We start from the raw sequence: 12264 nt of genomic DNA, 5'->3' as shown, positions 1-12264 counted from the left end.
ATTGTAATACATTTTATTCACTCCCTAATTGTCAGGATTCCACCACCATCATCATCACTCCCTCCACCCACTCGCTCGTCATCCCCTGAATATTAATTGTCATCACCTGCATCTCTTCATCCTCATCACCGTCACCTGCTATCCTTCATCACTGCTCACCCTTATATACCCACTCTCAACCTTCAGTCTCCGTCTGATCTCGTCATTACATGGCTTACAGACTCTATCTCAACACTCGCCTGAGAATCCGCGAATCTTCTGAGAACCCTCAAAGATCGGCCAGTCTTCTTCTGCCTTCAGTCCTCCTTCGGTGATTCCACTTCCACTTACTGTGATCAGAGATCGTTCAGTTGTATTGATATTGGTCCATACTCGCTCTCACTCTGATATTCCCGTCTGGTTCGGAGCATTCTGCTAATAAAACTCACAAACGGTCCATCCTGTCTGCCTCCTGTCTCGTTTGTGACAGAAGATCAGACCAAAGATGCAGAATCCTACGGAGCCTGGGGGAAATCCATCTCAAGACCCGTTTGCCGATCTAGTGCGAGCAGTGCGCCAGTCAATCTTCTCTTCTTTACCGGACAACCCTTCCGCCATCCCTGAAGCAATCCTTCACTCTGCACGCCAACATCAACTTCCGCAAACACCCGCTACTTCGCCGGCTGCCTCTGCGAGTCCCATGGCCTGACCAGCGCCGTTCAGTGGTGAGGCGGAGGATTGCAGCGGTTTTTTGCTTCAGGTTTCACTATATTTCCAAATGCAAGCGCATCAGTTTACCGATGATTCCGCCCGGGTGGCCTTTATTATTTCTCTACTCTCTGGCAGAGCTCTCCAGTGGGCACAATCTCTTTGGAATTCAGACTCCCCAGTGTTAAAGTCCCTGTCAGGTTTCATGTCTCATTTTAAGGAAGTCTTTGGCCAGGCTGTTTCAGATCTCTCAGTTCACGATCAGCTTTACAATCTCCGTCAAGGAAAATCCTCTGTCAGTACGTATGCCCTCCAGTTTCGCACCCTGGCGGCATCCTGTGGCTGGAACGAGTCGGCCCTGATTACCGCTTTCCGCCACGGCCTGAATCCGAACATCCGTCAGCTATTGGTTGTTTATGATGACTCCATGGGAATTGAAAACCTCATTCAGAAGACCATTCGAGTTTCACAACGCTTATCTGCCTGTGACAATCCGTCTACCGCTGTCAGTCCTCCGTCCTCGATTCCCATTGCTTCTCCTCCAGCACCTGAGCCCATGCAAGTGGACTCCACCCATCTCACTCCTTCTGAGCGCCAGCGTCGTATCCAGCTTCACCTCTGTCTGTACTGCGGGAGCGACAATCACCTCATCTGCTCCTGTCCTGTTCGACCTCAACGTTCTGCGGTAAGCTCCATTCAGATCCCTCCTAAAGTGGAATCTTTAAATCGTACCATGGTTCATCTACTAACCCCGCATATCTGTGTCTCAGCGCAAGCCCTTCTCGACTCCGGTTCAGCGGGGAACTTCATTTCAACCCAGCTCCTCCAAAAACTGAACGTCCGCAAGCACCGCAGCCTTCAAGAGCTCAGAGTTCAAACCATCCAAGGAAAGCCGCTGGGTCGAGGTCGAATCAGTCATGTCTCTCCCACATTAACGCTCCGCATTGGCTGTTTACACACAGAAGAGATCTCATTCTTGGTGCTGGAGGAGTCTACTGCTGAGCTCATCCTGGGACGCCCGTGGTTGATCCAACATCAGCCCACCATTGACTGGAAATCCGGGGAGGTTCTTCGTTGGGGAGAAAACTGTACACATACCTGTCTAGCTCCAGTCAAGAAGAAAGCCCTATCTTCTCCCTCTTCTTCGTCCTCCGTGCTCAAACCCAAACTCCCAGTCTGTTTGACTTCAGTTGAGAGTCCAGAAGTCCAGCATCAAGTGGAGATTCCTGCTGAGTACAGGGGGTTCCAGGATGTGTTCAGCAAGCAGTTGGCGACCAAGTTACCACCTCAACGGCCATGGGACTGCGCCATCGACCTGCTACCTGGAGCCACTCTACCTAAAGGCCGTATCTACCCTCTCTCCATCCCGGAACAGAAGGCCATGGAGGAGTATGTGAAAGAAGCCCTTCAGCAGCAGTTCATCCGACCATCGGTTTCACCTGCCGCTTCCAGCTTCTTTTTCGTGGCTAAGAAGGATGGAGGCTTGTGACCGTGTATTGATTACCGCCATCTCAACTCCCAAACGGTCAAATTTCACTACCCCCTTCCTCTGGTCCCAGCAGCCCTGGAACAACTACGTGGGGCCCGTATATTCTCCAAGTTGGATCTGCGCAGTGCATACAACTTAATCCGTATCCGTCGGGGTGACGAGTGGAAGACTGCTTTCGTCACCCCTTCCGGCCACTATGAGTACAGGGTAATGCCGTTCGGCCTATCCAACGCCCCTGCAGTCTTTCAGAATTATATGAATGAAGTGTTCCGAGAGTACCTCAATAGATTTGTTGTAGTCTACTTGGATGATATCCTCATCTATTCATCATCACTTCCTGAACACAGACGCCATGTCACTCTGGTCCTGCAGAAATTGAGAGCCCATCACTTATTTCTTGAAATTGGAGAAATGTGAATTTCACACCACGTCGGTACAGTTTTTGGGCTATATCATAAATCAGCATGGTGTGCAAATGGACCAGAGGAAGGTGGATACCATCCGGAACTGGCCGCAGCCCACTACAGTGAAAGAGCTTCAAAGATTCCTCGGATTTGCCAACTTTTACAGGAGATTCATCCATAACTACAGCATTATCAGTGCTCCTCTGACCTCCTCTTTGAAGGGCCAGACCAAGTCTCTATCCTTCTCCCCCGAAGCCATCCAAGCCTTCCAACAATTAAAAGACGCCTTTTCAACCGCTCCCGTCCTCGCCCATCCTGATCCAGATCTGCCATTTGTCGTCGAGGTTGATGCGTCTTCAACTGGAGTAGGAGCAGTCCTCCCCCAGCGGCAGGGTGAACCTTCCAGACTCCATCCATGTGCCTTCTTCTCCAAGAAGCTGTCCCCGGCGGAGCGAAACTATGACATCGGAAATCGGGAACTGCTTGCAATCAAGCTTGCCTTGGAAGAGTGGAGGCATTGGCTGGAGGGAGCCAATCACCAATTTCAAGTAATCACCGATCATCGTAATCTGGAATACCTCAAAGAAGCCAAGCGGCTCAATCCTCGTCAGGCCCGCTGGGCTCTCTTCTTCACCCGTTTTGATTTCGTTGTTACCTACCGACCCGGCTGTAAGAATGGAAAAGCTGACGCTCTCTCTCGCCTCTATCATTCCTCGTCTGAGGAGTACCGCCCTGAACCCATTCTCCCTCCAGCCGTGTTCGCCTGTCCAATCCTCTGGGACATAGACGATCAGATATCCCAGGAAAACCGTCTCCATCCCGCTCCGCCGGGAGGTCCAGAGGGGCTCACCTTTGTACCTCAACAATTCCGCACCGCCCTTCTGGACTCTGCTCATACAGCTCCGGGCTCTGGTCATCCAGGTAGCAGGCGTACCCTCTCGCTCCTCAGTCAACGGTACTGGTGGCCATCTATCTCCCAAGATGTCTCCCGGTTTGTCCAAGGGTGCTCAGTCTGCGCCATCACTAATACTCCCAGAAAACTCCCGGAGGGTAAACTCGTACCTCTTCCTATACCCCGTCGTCCATGGTCTCATCTAGGTGTAGACTTCATGACTGACCTTCCTAAATCTAACAACTTCACCTGTATTCTAGTAGCAGTGGATCGGTTCTCGAAGGCTTGCAAGCTGATCCCCTTACCTGGACTCCCTACCGCCTTTGAGACCGCGGAGGCTTTGTTCCACCATGTTTTCAGAAATTTTGGAATTCCCGAAGATATAGTATCGGATAGAGGTCCGCAGTTCATATCTCGGGTATGGCAAGCCTTCTTCCGACTACTTGGGGTAACTGTTAGTCTATCCTCAGGATACCACCCTCAGACGAACGGCCAGACTGAGCGGAAGATCCAGGAGATAGGACGGTACCTCAGGTCATATTGCCACCAGTACCAGGACAGCTGGAGCCGCTACCTCCCCTGGGCTGAATACGCCCAGAATTCTCTCAGGCAATCCACCACCGGGCTCACTCCTTTTCAATGTATCCTGGGTTTTCAACCTCCTCTATTCCCTTGGTCTGGGGAGCCCTCGGAGGTTCCAGCCGTTGACTATTGGTTCCATCAGAGCGAGAGGGTATGGGACTCAGCTCACGTTCACCTCCAACAGGCAGTGCGAAGGCACAAGACCCAAGCCGATCGTCGACGGACAGACCCTCCCCAGTACCAACCGGGTCAGAAGGTGTGGCTTTCAACCCGAGACATCCGCCTTCGCCTGCCCTGCCGTAAGCTGAGTCCCCGATACATCGGACCATTTACCGTGCAGAGGCAGCTGAATGAAGTCACTTACAGGCTCAACCTCCCACCTCATTACAAGTTTTCACCCTCATTTCACATCTCCTTGTTAAAACCCTTCATTAAACCTGTCACTTCTCCTCCCTCAGATCCAGGACCTAGGGACTTACCTCCTCCTCCCGTTCCAGTAGAAGAGGAGCCTATCTACCGTGTCCGCAACATCATGGATTCGCGGCGACGAGGCCCCCGGCTGGAATATCTAGTCGACTGGGAGGATTATGGCCCCGGGGAACGCTCATGGGTACCCCGCGAAGACATTCTGGACCCAACCCTCCTCACCCAGTTTCATGCAGACCATCCTGATCGTCCTGCCCCCAGAGGTCGTGGTAGGCCTCGCCGTCGCCAATGCCCCTCTTCTCAAGCGTCAAGAGCCGCCTCGGGAGGAGGGGGTACTGTCAGGATTCCACCACCATCATCATCACTCCCTCCACCCACTCGCTCGTCATCCCCTGAATATTAATTGTCATCACCTGCATCTCTTCATCCTCATCACCGTCACCTGCTATCCTTCATCACTGCTCACCCTTATATACCCACTCTCAACCTTCAGTCTCCGTCTGATCTCGTCATTACATGGCTTACAGACTCTATCTCAACACTCGCCTGAGAATCCGCGAATCTTCTGAGAACCCTCAAAGATCGGCCAGTCTTCTTCTGCCTTCAGTCCTCCTTCGGTGATTCCACTTCCACTTACTGTGATCAGAGATCATTCAGTTGTATTGATATTGGTCCATACTCGCTCTCACTCTGATATTCCCGTCTGGTTCGGAGCATTCTGCTAATAAAACGGTCCATCCTGTCTGCCTCCTGTCTCGTTTGTGACACTTATATAGAATAAACTGTAATAGGTTAAATAGAACAAGGTAATGTTAGCCTAGCTAGACAGCTCACATTTCAATGACAAAAATATTTAGGCTCTTTCAAACACTTAGCCTATATAAATCGCAACCCAGTGGTTGGAAACTATTGTGAAACTACCTATACTCGTTTCATGTTGTGTGCGAGGAAGATGAGTTTGTCCACATTTTCTGGTAAAAGGGAACTTCGGGTCTTGTTGACGATGTAGCCAGCTTTTGAGAAAATGCGCTCTGATGGAGTTGAAGTGGCCGGAACGCAAAGAAGGTGTTTGGCTGCAAATGCCAGTTTAGGGTAGCGGTCACTGTTTTGCTTCCACCATGCCAGTGGGCCCGACTGTAATTTAGTAGCATCTCTCAAATACTGCTCCATCTCTGTCTTTGCGCTGTCTCCGCGTTCTTCTTCCTCTTCATCATCAGCCTGCATCAGCATTGAAATCTCCTGCTGTTTTTTTTTTGGTGGGTGGTGGTGGCGCATCCGTCTCCTCTTCTCCGTGGCTTGCTGACAGCTCTTCTCCCTTGCGAACGATCTGTTGCTGATGTTCAGCTAGTCTGACAACCTAAACAAATAGCATTTTCTTAGTCTAATCTACGCGTAGCGCACACAATAATCTTAGTGGCATAATCACAATACATTTTAATTATTTACTATTATATAGTAGTAATAAAAATATAAGTCTAACCTCAATGTATACCAGGTCCTTCTTCTCATCCTCAAGGAATTTAAGATGCTTAAATCTCACGTCTAGTGCTGAAGAAAGGAGATAGATGCTGGTGGGTTCCAAATTTAACAGTTCCCATCTGCTGTCGATCTCCTTGACAAGGGTATTATTCATTTCTCTGATGGCAGGGGCTGTCATCCTCTTCTGGTGACAGGTGGCGTTTCTTCAGGTTAAAGAGCATTGGCACTGTTGCCGACAACGACAAGTTTGCCTCCTGTGATAGTAGTTCTGTGAGTGTGAGCAGGGGAGCATGTCTCTTGTGCCAGTTTCCACTGGTCTCCTGTCAAGTCAAGGGTGCGATTTCCTTTCTTAGTGATGCTGGGATCTGACAAAACAGCTGTCACTGGCCATCGCTGCTCCACCAGTCGGTTAAGCATTTCATACGTAGAGTTCCAACGAGTAGCAACATCTTGAATGAGTTTGTGTTGTACAACGTTCTGCTGCGTTTGTTTCTCTTTCAAAGCAGCTGTAGCCTTGGCACTTTTTTTGAAGTGCCCTACGAGATTCCTGGCAGCTGAAACTGTGCGACGGATTCGGTCCAGTTTCAGAGCTTCATTTATGCATAGTTGCAGCGTGTGTCCTGAGCAGCAGACCCCTTGAACGGTTCCCCATTTCTCCTGTTCTTTATTCAGCGTCTCGGTGCACAGCTTCATATTGCTGGCATTGTCGTGAACAATGGCTATTCGCTTGTAATTTGGAATTGTGAATGCATCTGCCGCGTCTCCAAGCTGTTGTGCAATGTTGACTCCTGTATGGCTTGACTCAAATGCTTTGGTTTCCAAAACGAAGGCAGAGAGTTCCCACTCCTGAGTTATAAAGTGATAGGTGACAGCCATATATGCCTCCATACTCACGGAAGTCCAGATGTCCATTGTGAAACTTAAGGCCGTAGCTTTTTCAACGAGAGCATAAATTTGGCCTCGCAGATCGCTGTATTTAAGAGACAGGGTGTTTGAAATACTGGAACGGTTTGGGACAGTGTAGTCTGGCTCCATTATCTTCATTAATTTTCTGAAGCCTTCGCCTTCAACTACATTAACGGGCCTCATATCCATAGCGACAAACTCCACTATGGCATCTGTTATCTCTCTCTTTCTTTTCTCTGTTAACGGTTTTAGGAATTGCAGGATCTGCTGTGAAGTTTTGGGTTTTGTTGAGCATGTTGATGGCTGCGATACCTGTGGATGTACCTATAAACAAATTATTATTAGCCTGTGCTGCTTTATGTTTTTAAATAGTGTCGTATTTGCAATTAGCCTATTTATCATAGCAAATTAAGCGCATAAAAGCAGTTTTTCTTTTTTTTTTTTTTTTTTGCTGCGTGCTACTTACAGAACTCAGGTGATTTTTCAAACTTGTGGTGCTGTCGTGGTAGGCCAGTTTCAAATCGCATATTTGACACACTGCCTTTGTCTTGTCATCCTCACTTAATTTAAAGTGCTCCCAAACAGCTGAGGTCTTGGGCATTTTGTACCTCTTCAGTATGAGATGAAATAAATCACTACGTTCGCCAACGGGTGGTTCAAGCATGAGTGAGAATGAGTCCGCGCCGGAAGTCACGTGTTGAAAAAAAAATAATAATATTCGAATCTCAAAACTGAAAATCGAATGCCACCCCACCGAATGAATATTCAAATATTCGATTATTCTAGTACAGCCCTAAGTGATACTGGATAAAACTTCATTTCTGGTTTTAAACTTTAAACTCTGGTTTAAACAGTTAGTCAGACAACTCTGAAATTAGAACAAATAATTTATAAGCATTACAAGCTGAAGCACAGCATCCTTGAGCATGGATGCAGCAGGTTTGGCATCAGGCTTGGCATCAGGCTCTGACTCAGAAATTTTGTTCCCTGAATGATCTGCTTCGCAAGACATTACAGGGAATGAAGACAGAGCTCAAAGGTGGATGCTGGGGAGGAGGTGGGTTTGCAAAACCTAATCAGTCCCTCCAGGATTTTGCGATGTCGAGATCGCAACTATTAACGCAAATTCAACAAATCCCTGTGAATTCGGTGCGATTTGCAATTTGGACCAATCACCGCAACGTTTCTGCAACTTTGACCAATCATTGCGTTCTCCTGCAAAGGGAGTTGTCATACGTCAGCAAACTCACTTCCTTGTTTTGTTCAGAAGACGCCGCAGACATGTATGTGTGCTACCAATGTCTCACATTTGCCTACAAAAATAACAGCAAAAGGCGGTGAAAAACAGTATCCAGGGGGCTATTGCACAAAATTAGAATTTAACAAATCCAGGATAACTGAAAAAGCGAGGCTTGATCAAGTCTAGTATGTGCATCTTGGCTTGGTCACAACTTTAAATAGTAATAGTGCTTAACTGAACATCAATTATGCACCTATTGTATTTTAATACAGGCTGATAACAATAATATAAAACTACTGCTGAGTGAACAGAAAAGGCCCCAGGATTAATAAATCCTGGCTGCACAGAATAAATCTCCATGGTAACTAAGGTGCCTCTGCTTTTGTGCAAACAAGTCAAGACTAAATTCATCCAGGATAACTGGAAAATCCCAGCTTAATCCCTTGTCCTAGTTTTGTGCAATACCCCCCAGGTGTTCTTTACGAAAGCGGGGGTAAACTGTTTTGAAAGATGTGCAATATAGTTGTCAAACATAAACAGAAATCGACAATTAAAAAACACTTTGCCACGACTAAATATACGCGGAGAATTCATTAGTTGTCAGTTTTAATCATCAAAATTAAAAGAAATAAAACACTTGATATATATATCAGTCTGTGTGGAATGAATGTATACATTATACAAGTTTCACTTTTTGAATGGAATTACTGATATAAATTTTTTTTTGATGATATTCTAATTATATGACCAGCACCTATATATCACAATAAAGGAAAGTGAAAAATACAAAAAGCATAATATGGTAAAAATCTATCTACCTTTGCAGTTTTAACCTATAAAAAAAATTGCAACTTTCATAACAACTTTTTAGAAAACCTGCCGCAATATTAGGCATTTTAGCCCACAACAATCACAACAAAAGCCCGCAAAATCCTGGAGGGCTTATGGGTGACAGCAGCAGCAAGATGTATGCAGCAGCAAGGCAGCAGAGCAGGAAGTAGCATCGGGACAGGAGCATAGCCAGGGATGAGAAGGTAACCTTGGATGAGGAGTGCATGTGACTGATCAGCTGATCAGCATGGGTGCAGCTTGAGTTGTCTGCCAGAAATAGTTTCGCAGACTTTGCATCAATCATTGCTACACTGTCATGATTGGATATAATCATTCCCACTACCCTGGCCTAAAAACACACAGAGCCTAATTTTTAAAAAACGTACTTAGGATTCAGTCAACTTTTTTACGGTCAAGGACCTGCTTTCCTCCCTTTCCTGAGGGGTTGTTGCCAGGGCGACCAAAGGGCACTGCATTTTGACACACCTCAACAGTGAAGAAATGGTCAAAAAGTGCATGAAACAGACGCATGCAATTTGGTTTTGATGCGTGATTTATGGCAGCCAGGCGGAATGATGAGATGAATATGCCGCTCCCAGGAAACAGCTCCTGCTGGCCTGATGGTGAAGCTTGGCTGCCACAAAATCTCTCTCCAATTAAGTCACAGAGAGTCTAAAACTCTCTGACCTGGCCTGGATCTGAAAGGGAAAAATAGTACAAACAATACAAGAGTGAGAAAATACAAAGCTACTCTTTAAAATGGTTAAAGAGCTTTAATGGCAGGCAAGTTAATTTTTGAACATAATTAAAACATGCCTAGATAACCTTGCATAGGCTACAACACCACAAGAAAAAAAAAAATATTTAGAGAGACACTTTGGAATAAGTCTGTGGGAGGTATATAGAATGAACACTTGAGAGATCATTAATAAAACCAAGGCTTGACAAACAAACCATAATAAAAAACAAAAAAAATCTTAATTCTTGTCACAAGAAAACATTTCCATTTCATTTTTTTTCCTTGTCGTTTTTTGTCAAGCCTTGATTATATTGATTACAGCTGATGTCCTGTGTTAATTCTAAACATCTATCTTCCAATGATGTCTACTTGAGTATTCCCCTTTTCCACAGCTGATGGTTATTGCACTTATGGGACCAATGGATGCATATACAGTAGCTTGTTCGTGTGGTGTCATGTCTTTCTACATAGCCTGAAGAATGCCTATGTAAGGCCAAACATATAGGCATGTTTAAATATGTCCCAAGACTTTAGTAGCCCTCCATTAACTAGTGTGTTCCTACAAAGGCTTTACTTGGGTGGCCCGCCCAAGAAGATGAAACAAGAACTCAAAACGAATACTGCTGCACTTAATTTATATTAATATTGAGGAAAAAGGAGTGAAAATGGATTTTACTTAATTGTACCAGTTCAGATTAATTTGATCACCTTTAGCCCATTTACGCACTTTCATTAAACTATCACAATAATAATTAATATAATGAATTGTTGTGCTGTTAAATTATGTTCATACTATAATATATTATTGCTATAATTTAATTGTTAAGTGTTATTTCTAATCTGCTAACAATATCAAGGATTATGTGCAATAAATAAGCTTAGCTTATAAACCTTCCCATTCCATTTATACTTTTTAACGCCACAACCCCCTTTTCTGCCTTTTTTCTAGGATAGTTCAAACAGTGTTGTGTTCAAGGGCCAATCACTAATATAGGTACAGAACAATTACATCACGAATGAATTAGCAATTAGAAATTACTTGCCTATTCTCGAGATGACTTCATCAATCCTTCTCTTTTCCTGTAGGATTATTTCAAACTCCCCCTTACAATCCTGACATGGTGTCCATGCATTTTCTTGCGGGCTGGCTGCATGGCCTCTGCCAGGTGTTGGACCAGAGGTGTTGAGGCTATACGGTGATGGGCTGGGTGTATGGCCTCCACCAGGTGATGACCAGAGGTGTTGAGGCTGTACGGTGATGAGCTGAGTGTATGGCCTCCACCAGGTGATGGACCAGAGGTGTTGAGATCATACAGTGATGGACTGAGTGTATGGCCTTCACCAGGTGATGGACCAGAGGTGTTGAGATCATACAGTGATGGACTGGGTGTATGGCCTCCACCAAGGTGATGGACCAGAGGTGTTGAGGTCATACAGTGATGGACTGGGTGTATGGCCTCCACCAGGTGATGGACCAGAGGTGTTGAGATCATACAGTGATGGGCTGGGTGTATGGCCTCCACCAGGTGATGGACCAGAGGTGTTGAGGTCATACAGTGATGGGCTGGGTGTATGGCCTCCACCAGGTGATGGACCAGAGGTGTTGAGATCATACAGTGATGGGCTGGGTGTATGGCCTCTGCCAGGTGATGGACCAGAGGTGTTGAGGCTGTACGGTGATGGGCTGGGTGTATGGCCTCCACCAGGTGATGGACCAGAGGTGTTGAGATCATACAGTGATGGACTGGGTGTATGGCCTCCACCAGGTGATGGACCAGAGGTGTTGAGATCATACAGTGATGGGCTGGGTGTATGGCCTCTGCCAGGTGATGGACCAGAGGTGTTGAGGCTGTATGGTGATGGGCTGGGTGTATGACCTCTGAAGGGTGATGGACCAATGGTGTTGAGGCTGTACGCTGATGGGCTGGCTGCATGGCCTCCACCAGGTGATGGACCAGAGGTGTTGAGGCTGTACGGTGATGGGCTGGGTGTATGGCCTCTGTAGGGTGATGGACCAATGTTCCCCCCTTTGGCAGAGCTATAATAAAATTACATGGAACCAGAGATGACATTTCTGTAAACTCAAATTGCCCAGAAGAGATTTGACCAATGACTACAAAGAACTGACTGGCATAGACATAAATGAAAGGTAGTTGCTGCCTTGACAACTGGGGCTGTCTACTCTTTTTTTTATGTATATGATGGCCAGTCACAATAATGAAAATAAATGTACTATGACCAAAATCTGCCATATTTATAATAATTTTATATTTTAAAAACATAAAACATTTCAATACTGGAAATAGCTGAACAACAAGATCACAATATGTTGTGACGTGAGCTCGTAAAAAGATGAACGTAAACGATTCTGATCATTAAGCAAAAATAATAGCAAATAATTTTCATCAGGGCCCACGAGTCATTCACATACTATTTATTGAAATACAGTAATGGGCTCTACGCACAGCTCCACTACTTCCTGAATTTAAGGCAGCTCCTTTGTTTCCTGTCTTACATTATTGGACAAACTGATTAATCCACTTGTGTCTGACCATTGTGACTCATACACACGTGGATTAATCAGTTTGT

The 12264-nt window shown here is 46.0% G+C and overlaps 1 long non-coding RNA gene across 2 annotated transcripts; it reads left to right on the top strand.

The window, feature by feature from the left end:
• The first annotated feature begins 10718 nt into the window (after positions 1-10718).
• Positions 10719-12056, top strand: LOC127974703 (uncharacterized). 2 transcript variants are annotated; one of them, XR_008157351.1, is made up of 4 exons: positions 10719-10841; positions 11322-11395; positions 11516-11561; positions 11622-12056. It is a non-coding gene; the product is annotated as an uncharacterized LOC127974703 (long non-coding RNA). The 2 variants fall into 2 exon arrangements; XR_008157352.1 differs by lacking the exon at positions 11516-11561 and having other exon boundaries at positions 11636-12056.
• Positions 12057-12264: the final 208 nt, after the last annotated feature.

The sequence above is a fragment of the Carassius gibelio genome, chromosome B16, assembly GCF_023724105.1.
Source record: "Carassius gibelio isolate Cgi1373 ecotype wild population from Czech Republic chromosome B16, carGib1.2-hapl.c, whole genome shotgun sequence".
Classification (NCBI taxonomy): domain Eukaryota; kingdom Metazoa; phylum Chordata; class Actinopteri; order Cypriniformes; family Cyprinidae; genus Carassius; species Carassius gibelio.
The sequence above is the reverse complement of the archived record's forward strand: the minus strand, read 5'-3'. Positions and strand labels throughout refer to the sequence as shown.